At 31.3% G+C, this 8348-nt stretch overlaps 1 protein-coding gene and 2 long non-coding RNA genes across 5 annotated transcripts in view; 1 reads left to right on the top strand and 2 right to left on the bottom strand.

Moving 5' to 3' along the window:
- Positions 1-8348, top strand: part of AdoR (Adenosine receptor) — an 88624-nt gene that overhangs the window by 60819 nt on the left and 19457 nt on the right. The window lies entirely within an intron of this gene.
- LOC143199957 (uncharacterized) lies at positions 1189-7530 on the bottom strand. 2 transcript variants are annotated; one of them, XR_013006587.1, is made up of 5 exons: positions 7223-7530; positions 7093-7166; positions 6938-6994; positions 2194-4430; positions 1189-1808 (listed from the first exon to the last, which is right to left on the bottom strand). It is a non-coding gene; the product is annotated as an uncharacterized LOC143199957 (long non-coding RNA). The 2 variants fall into 2 exon arrangements; XR_013006586.1 differs by lacking the exon at positions 1189-1808 and having other exon boundaries at positions 3558-4430; positions 6938-7015; positions 7223-7507.
- LOC143199956 (uncharacterized) lies at positions 1406-1931 on the bottom strand. The gene is made up of 3 exons (XR_013006585.1): positions 1743-1931; positions 1596-1678; positions 1406-1529 (listed from the first exon to the last, which is right to left on the bottom strand). It is a non-coding gene; the product is annotated as an uncharacterized LOC143199956 (long non-coding RNA).

Consider the following 8348-nt stretch of genomic DNA (forward strand, 5'->3'; position numbering starts at 1 on the left):
ATGACTTGACTACTTCGAACACAACAAGAATAATTTTTTTCATCACTCAATTTTTGGACATGTTGATACCTATTCGATGTCATTGAAAATGATGCTGTGTTATAAATTTGACAGCTAAAATTCCCATTATAAATAAAATAGATGCTGTTTGAATTTTATAACTTTGAGAAACTTAACCTTACATTCTGCACTTACCCTTGTTCTTCCATATTTTAAAACCACTGTGTATTGAACCACCAAGAATAACACAACAATTTAATTATTATTACTATAAAATTATTAATGTAACATAAAATCTAAATATTCAAAGTTTTTGGAATATTGGTGGAAGTTTAGGAAAGGTTTATATGGAGGGAAAATATGGAATAATTGCGAGAAAAATTGTAAAAACAATAAATTTTTTCCCAAAATGTCACTGTAGGAATAGTAGTACTCTAGTCACTGCGACAAAGGATCGATTTTTTTTTTGGTTGTCAAATATTTATGGGTGCTTTAAGGAATTTATTTTCTGGCTAAAAATGTTGAATACTGATTAAAATTACCGGTTGGAACATAAAATGTATTAAATATTGAAGAGAATTTCTCGGCACTTCAATACAATTATGGGGAAATCAAGTTAAGAATAATGATATATATGTCAAATATGATATAACTATGTGATAGCTATATATAACTATGTAATTTTGAATCGTATTCTAATTGTGGTCGAGTAAATATTTACCAAAAATTCATTTGAAATATGTAGTGACAGTTTATGGTAAAGCATATTTCACTATAAATTAGAAAAAGAGATGCACAATGCCAAAGAGAAGACGACCTGACTTAGAATTGGCAAGTGCTGTGTTCACAATCCAATAGTCTTCAATCGAAATTTTCAAAAAGCATTGGACCGGGGCCATCTGACGGCCATAATATCGTCATTAGACTTGACAATACACCAGCCCATTAGCACATCAGAAGGTTCAATTCACCGACAATCGACGAAGTCGTTATTGTTATTGTCGGAGAAAAATTGTATGATGTGGATATATGAGTTATAGTCCGTTCAATAAAACAGTGAAGTCAGGTAATCTGAATTAATGACTTCAAAACGTCGCAGTGTTACCGCATCAACTCTGAGTTTTGGTTCATATTGGTTTCGACATACAACAAAATTTTAATCAAAACAAGAAAATTAAACAAAAATAATGCCATCAAATATAATTTATTTTAACATTATGTTACATCTAATGCATATATCATCGAAGGGCTTAAAACTACAATTAATTACACAATTATAATAGTTTGTAGGTTAGGTTAGTGTTTTATTTTTGTAATTATATTTATTGAATTGAATAATTGTAATTATATTTATTGCATTGAATCATAATCCCACATTCAGAAAGTTTCATTCAAATGAATAACCGAGCTGTTAGTTTCCAATCTATCTAACATTTGCTCTTGATTCCATCATTTGTCAATTTTTTCTTCAATGTGTTTGATACAGTTCATCCAAACCATTCCTGTTTCCAGCATAAAGAACAATATATCTGCAATGAATCATGAATAAATGTTATGACTGATAAAACCTAATAAACTGTTATTCCAAAGTTTACCTTTTTCCATCAACTTTTGTAGTCTTAACAGTATTTTTATTGTCATCTTGCCATGAGTGACCATTGGGTATATTGGTCCCATTCTGAAACATCCATGTATAATCTAAAATCAGAAATTGAAATAATAAGTCTTCCTTGATTATATACCTTTAAAAATTGTATTCTTTTAAAAGCAATGTCCGAAACTTCCGTTAGACCTCTTCGCGCCATTATCTTTATACCATTTATATCCTATATTACCCAACAGTGTATGAAGGGGTGTTCTAACTCCCTCATAGAGTCGCATATATCCAAGCTTTATATGGATACTTTCCAAACTAACAGTTTTCCCTGAAATAATTGTATCAAATTATGTTTATATTGAAAAAACTATTCACTGTTTTTATACATTCATATATTTGATTTCTGATAGAGCTGATATCAAACTGATCTCGACTCATCACCCACTTCGTTTGAGAATGGTTTCTTTTCGGTGAATCCAACATTATAACAGGTCAAGTGAAAAGTCTGACACATCATTAGTCTGTGAATTATTGCATTTTGAGTAAAGCAACTTTCGTTATTGTGAAAAAAATGGATAAAAAAAGGAATTCAACACCTTTTGGGCGTCCACTGCGTTCACAGTCTTCGATGCTCATTTCACCACGTCTAAACTTAGCATACCAATCCTTGACGGTTGATTTCACTGCGGCAGTATCTGGAAACTCGGCATCAAGCCAAGTTTTTGCTTCAACTGTATTTTTCCCTTCAAAAAGCAATATTTTATCAACACGCGAAATTCCTTTTTATCCATTTTTTCACAATAACAAAAGTTGCTTCACTCATAATGCTATAGTTCACAAACTAATAATCCGACAGCTGTCAAATTGTCAAATATACACGCATCTTTTGAGGGCTATGGCTAACTAAAAACGTATGGATTTAATTCTAGTAGCGCCATCTATGTGTCATGCCGGTAACTTTTCAATTGACTGGTTATTTGGTCGTCCATGGCGTTCTTTGTCATTTATATCTAAATGACCACATTTAAATAATTTAAACACTTGAGATATAGCAGAACAGCATCACCATAAGTTTCTAAAAGTGTTTGATAGGCTTCAGTAGCAGATTTATTCAAATCAAGCAAAAGTAACGAAAATGTAATTTTGAGCGCTCCATGATACTGAAAACTCTATATTGCAGGAATCGAAAACGTTATTTTATGTAGAGAACAGTTAGGTTATTTAAAAAGATTATTTATTAAGGTTACTGGGTGAAGAATGGAATCAACTAATTTTCACAAGCCTCTTTTCAAGCTAGTTTTACATGATTAAGAGTGTTTTGAGGAGACCAAAACAAATGGTATTCAGGCGGATCAAGGTCTGGGATATACGACAGATGCATCAAAATGTGTCGATCAATTTCATCCGTCCTTCCTTTTGATCCATTTTAGAGAGTCGAATTAATGGTTTGGTCTCTTTCCAATTCCAACAGTCGTCTTCCCTGGCGCTAATCAGGACTTATTATGTATCCGCTTATGAAGGTTACACTATCTTTTTCATTTCAAAAATATCTCGATTTTATGTCCTTTCATCAACGTTTTACAAATCTTTTACATTTTTCACTAATGTGGAACCCTTTTATCAACTTTTTTGGTACTCAATTTTGAGCAAATGATTCAAAAACGGCTTTTAGTTGATGTTTAGCCCCATATGTTGTTGCATGAAATATATCGGTCTACAGTCATATTTTTAGGAACTTCACTGACTCTTTCAACAACTCAGGGTCAGGATCAAGTCATCATCAGAATGTTCTATGTTCTATATTCTGAATCTTTACGACCTTAAACCACACTACCTTTATAAAGAAATGTTCTGTAGACTATTACCTATTAACTATTAATAGCATTAAATTAATTGGTTTGTAATACTCTAGCAAAAAACATTCCAAACAAAATCGAATTATTAATAAAAATGACTGCAATTATTCTAATAAAGACATTATATTAACTTGATAATTTATTTATTTGATAAGATAAAAATATTGCGCATTAGTCGATTACATTCTCATTTTAAAATGCATCGATTTAGTAATAACTTAACAAATGCAGAGCTGATAATAACAAAAACTTCGAGGTAAAACGGCGAAGGCCAAATTTGTTTTAGGTGAAAATTCCTGTTAGGCCCTATGGTAAAAGTTTGTTTTCAGCATGTTTCAGCAGACAGCTATCATCGACATAAAATTCGCGATATCAATTCTGTAAAAGTTCAGTTTTACCGTTAGAGTATAATAGTAATAGCCAAAAGTAACTTTCTCCCAAGAATCATAAAATGGTGAAGGCGCGTATGAATTATGTTATTAAATCTAGACGGCTTTACTCGAATAATCCATCACGTGGATTATCATTTTATATGCTGAGCTGGACCAAATACATACTGTACTTTAATTAAAATACAAATTATAAAATAGTATGTCTCTTGTATTTAAAATACAATATTTTAACTATTTTTATTTAAAATACAAAATACAGTCAGGTGCTAGGTTATGTAAATAGAATAGATCTAATCCATCCAAGCCAATTAATCATTAATAGAGGAATTTCCTTTCATGAACTTTAGATTCTTAAATGTACTATCAGACAAACAGCCTCTTGTTGGGGCATAAATAAAACCTGCTATGGAAAATATCTATCGACAGGTCCTGATGAACACAAACTTGTATTATAAGTATTGTCCATAGAGTAATAGAGAATCAACTCAATAGGCGCAAAGTTTTGCTTTGCCCAACATCCAGAGGGAGCCATAATGGGCCATCCAAGTAATTTGATTGGTCAATTTAAATCTCCATTATAGGCACCTGTAAGAAAAATATTTTACTGTGAAGACATTTGATTGGCTCATTAGTAATGTTTTTCACGTGACAGTATTGTCAGTAAAACAAATTTTTTTGGCAAAATTAGTTTTTTTTATTCAACATAATTCCCTTCAAGGATGATACACTGATTATAGCGACCCTCCGACTTTTCGATACCATTTTTATAGTACGATTTGTCCTTTGCTTCAAAATATACCTCAGTTTCGGCGATGCGTTCACCTCTTCATTCGATGAACATTTCTTCCCAGTGAGCACTCTTTTGAGATTGATAACAGGAAATAGTCGCTAGGGGCCAGATCTGGAGAGTACGGTGGATGGATGAATTTTTGCCATAGTTTTCACTGACTTGTGACACGATGCACTTTTCTTGGTGAAGCAGCACTTTTTTTTCTTCAGATGCGGCCGTTTTCGGGCGATTTTGTCCTCAAACGGTCCAATTACGCTATGTAATAGTCGTGGATAATACTGTTGATGGTCCTTCCTTTTCAAGGGAATCAATGAAAATTATTCCATGCGCATCGCAAAATACAGACGCCTTAACCTTGCCAGATGACTGTTGCGTTTTTCCATGCTTTGGAGCGGGTTCATCGTGTGCAGTGTACTCGGATGACTGTCGATTGGACTTCGGAGTGAAATGATGGAGCCATGTTTCATCCATTGTCACTTATCGATGCAAAAACTCGAGTTTATTATGCTTGATCATCTTCAAACACTGCTCCGAATCATCAACTCCTCGTTGTTTTTCGTCAAAAGTGAGCTCGCGCGGCACCCACTCCACCAGCTCTGTGCAAGCTTTTTCATACCCAAATACTTGTGAATGATATGATGTATACGTTAAGTTGATATTTTTAGTGTCTGCTATTTTATTCAATTTCAATTTACGGTCGTTCAAAATCATTTTGTGGATTTTTTTAATGTTTTCGTCGATAACAACCTCTTTTGGGCGTCCACCGCATTCACCGTCTTCGGTGCTCATTTCACCACGTCTAAACTTAACATACCAATTCTTGATGGTTGATTTTCGTGGGGCAGACAAACACGTGAAATGTCATGTGACAGTCTTGACGTCATGTTTAATTCACCAATGAAATTTAAATAAAAACAATTTTTTCTGAAGTAAATTTATTAAATAAAGTTCAATTAAATATACATATAAATATAATCTGTAAAAATAAATAAATATAAATATAATATAAAAACAAATATATGTATAAAATATATATATATATATATATATATATATATATATATATATATATATATATATTTATATATATATATATATATATATATATATATATATATATATATATTATATATATATATATATATATATATATATATATATATATTTATATTTATATATATATATATATATATATATATATATATATTTATATTTATATATATATATATATATATATATATATATATATATATTTGAATATCGTGAGCATTATACATTTTTTATCTACTAACGCACGTCTCCATCTAAGAAGTAATACCACATTTAGGTGTTTTTCCCCTCTTCAGAAATATGAACGAATCGGGTGGTAAAAAAGGGTATTCGATCAAACCTTCGGAACCATCAAACTAAGAATAAGTAGAACGAGGAGACAGTAAAAGGGCCCCAGCGTGCGTGTTAATAATGTAATGTCCATTATTAATTCTTACCTTTACTACAATCTTTGAATACATCCTCTTTTTATATTATTTAACATAAATATCCCTGTGTCCCCCCTGTGTCCCGTAGCAATCCACAAAATTTGTTTAACAAAATTATAACAATTTACTAATGATTCATACTTTATATAATTATTTTAGCATTATCTGCCGCTAATTTTCTCTATTAAATAATAAATAATTATATTACTTCAACAAAAATTTAGCATTGTTTTTATTTAGCATTAAATATATATATATATATATATATATATATATATATATATATATATATATATCAGTGTTCTGCCTTTTTGTTTTCTCATACTGCAAGCAAACTTTTTCCCTCTTAATATTCTGTTCACCTGTTTTGTCCTAATATACTGTGCTGTGTTTAGTACTTTTAATATTTTATCCGAAAGATCATTATCGAATGTACAATTGCAGAGTTTTAAATTTACTTTTTTTAAACATTTGACAAACATTTTGTTATATTACCGACGTGGAAAAATCTCTGAATAAAATAAGACACAGCTCAAAGACATACGGACAAGTATAGAGTCTGGGGCACAAGATTGTCTTGCCTCCATAAAATCAGCCTAAATTTGTGGGTCTACTGATTTATTCAAAATTGTATGTAAACAAAAATCACACTTAATTTCATTTTTAAAAAGTTTTACTAAAGAAATAACCTGAGATGTGCACTATGGTACAACATAAAACTTTGTTTGCTCTTATAGGAACATTTGGACTGAAGTTATAGTCAAGTAATTAACAGTAAGAATGAGCAGAAAGTGGGATACTGGCTGAATGAATACAAACTTTACCTTCTGGAGTTTGTTCAAATGTCCATGATACTTGCTTCGAACACCCTGGTTGTGGGCCTGGAACAATGGAAATAGGCACTACAAATATACTAAGACAGTTTAGAAATTAATGGAAACAATTATGAACAGAAATGTGACTGACTCTTTCAATTTACCTTCTATATTATTTTGATTTTGATCCACTTCCATTTGTACATATTCTGGGCTTGTGGTATTATTTTCACCATCACTAAATGTTCATAAATACTTAAAGGAATGTTTAAATATATCACAAAAATTTCTCACATGGTAACGATCATAAATCGGTTTCATGTTTAACCTAACCAGTTTAGGATTTTTAATGTTTTCTACCCATTTCTTAAAGATCGCCAGATACTTTTTTAACGGAAAACGATGATGCATTTCTTCACTATCTGTGCATCCGGGCACACAAAACTTCCTAGAACGACAATGCATTTCAACTACCGGCTTATATATACTTCCGGCTTATATAAAATAAAACAATAATTTAATGTATAAACGTTATAAAAAGATAACCACACTGTTCTCTATATAGGGCACATTGAAAATGACGTACAAAATAAACAAACCATAGAACGAAATGAACCAATCAGATTCTGTCGCGGCTCTTAGCATAGCGAATAAAACAAGTAATATGTTAAATGTAGCGACATCTACATGTTGGACGTCCGAAACATTTCGCCAAAATTTTCTATAAGTTAAATCTCTATTTCTCTATAGTATTGTCGTTCTATTAGACGATAGTAAATGGACTCCAGCGTGCGTGTTTAGTGGCCAGAACCGCTCATGTGCATTTATTCTAAACTAGCTTGAAAGATTTCACAGCTATGTGTTGTTGTTTACGGTAGTTGTCGTTAGAATGTAATTTTTACATTAAATTTATATTTACAAATTTTTGTTGAAGTAATATAATTATTTATTATTTAATAGAGAAAATTAGCGGCAGACAATGCGAAAATAATTATATAAAGTATGAATCATTAGTAAATTGTTATAATTTTGTTAAACAAATTTTATGGATTTCTACGGGACACAGGGATATTTATATTAAATAATACAAAAAGAGGATGTATTCGAAGATTGTAGTAAAGGTAAGAATTAATAATGGACATTACATTATTAACACGCACGCTGGGGTCCTTTTACTGTCTCCTCGTTCTACCTATTCTTAGTCTGATAGTTCAGAAGGTTTGATCGAATACCCTTTTTTACCACCCGATTCGTTCATATTTCTGAAGAGGGAAAAACACCTAAATGTGGTATTCCTTCTTAGATGGAGACGTGCGTTAGTAGATAAAAAATGTATAATGCTCACGATATTCAAACTCATCCCCACAAATGGTTTAATAGCATATAATCACCTAGTTAAGAGCGTTATTGATATGGGATT

The sequence above is a fragment of the Rhynchophorus ferrugineus genome, unplaced genomic scaffold (assembly GCF_030347505.1).
Source record: "Rhynchophorus ferrugineus isolate W39M unplaced genomic scaffold, kcgeb_rfMv2 rfM7, whole genome shotgun sequence".
Taxonomy (NCBI): domain Eukaryota; kingdom Metazoa; phylum Arthropoda; class Insecta; order Coleoptera; family Curculionidae; genus Rhynchophorus; species Rhynchophorus ferrugineus.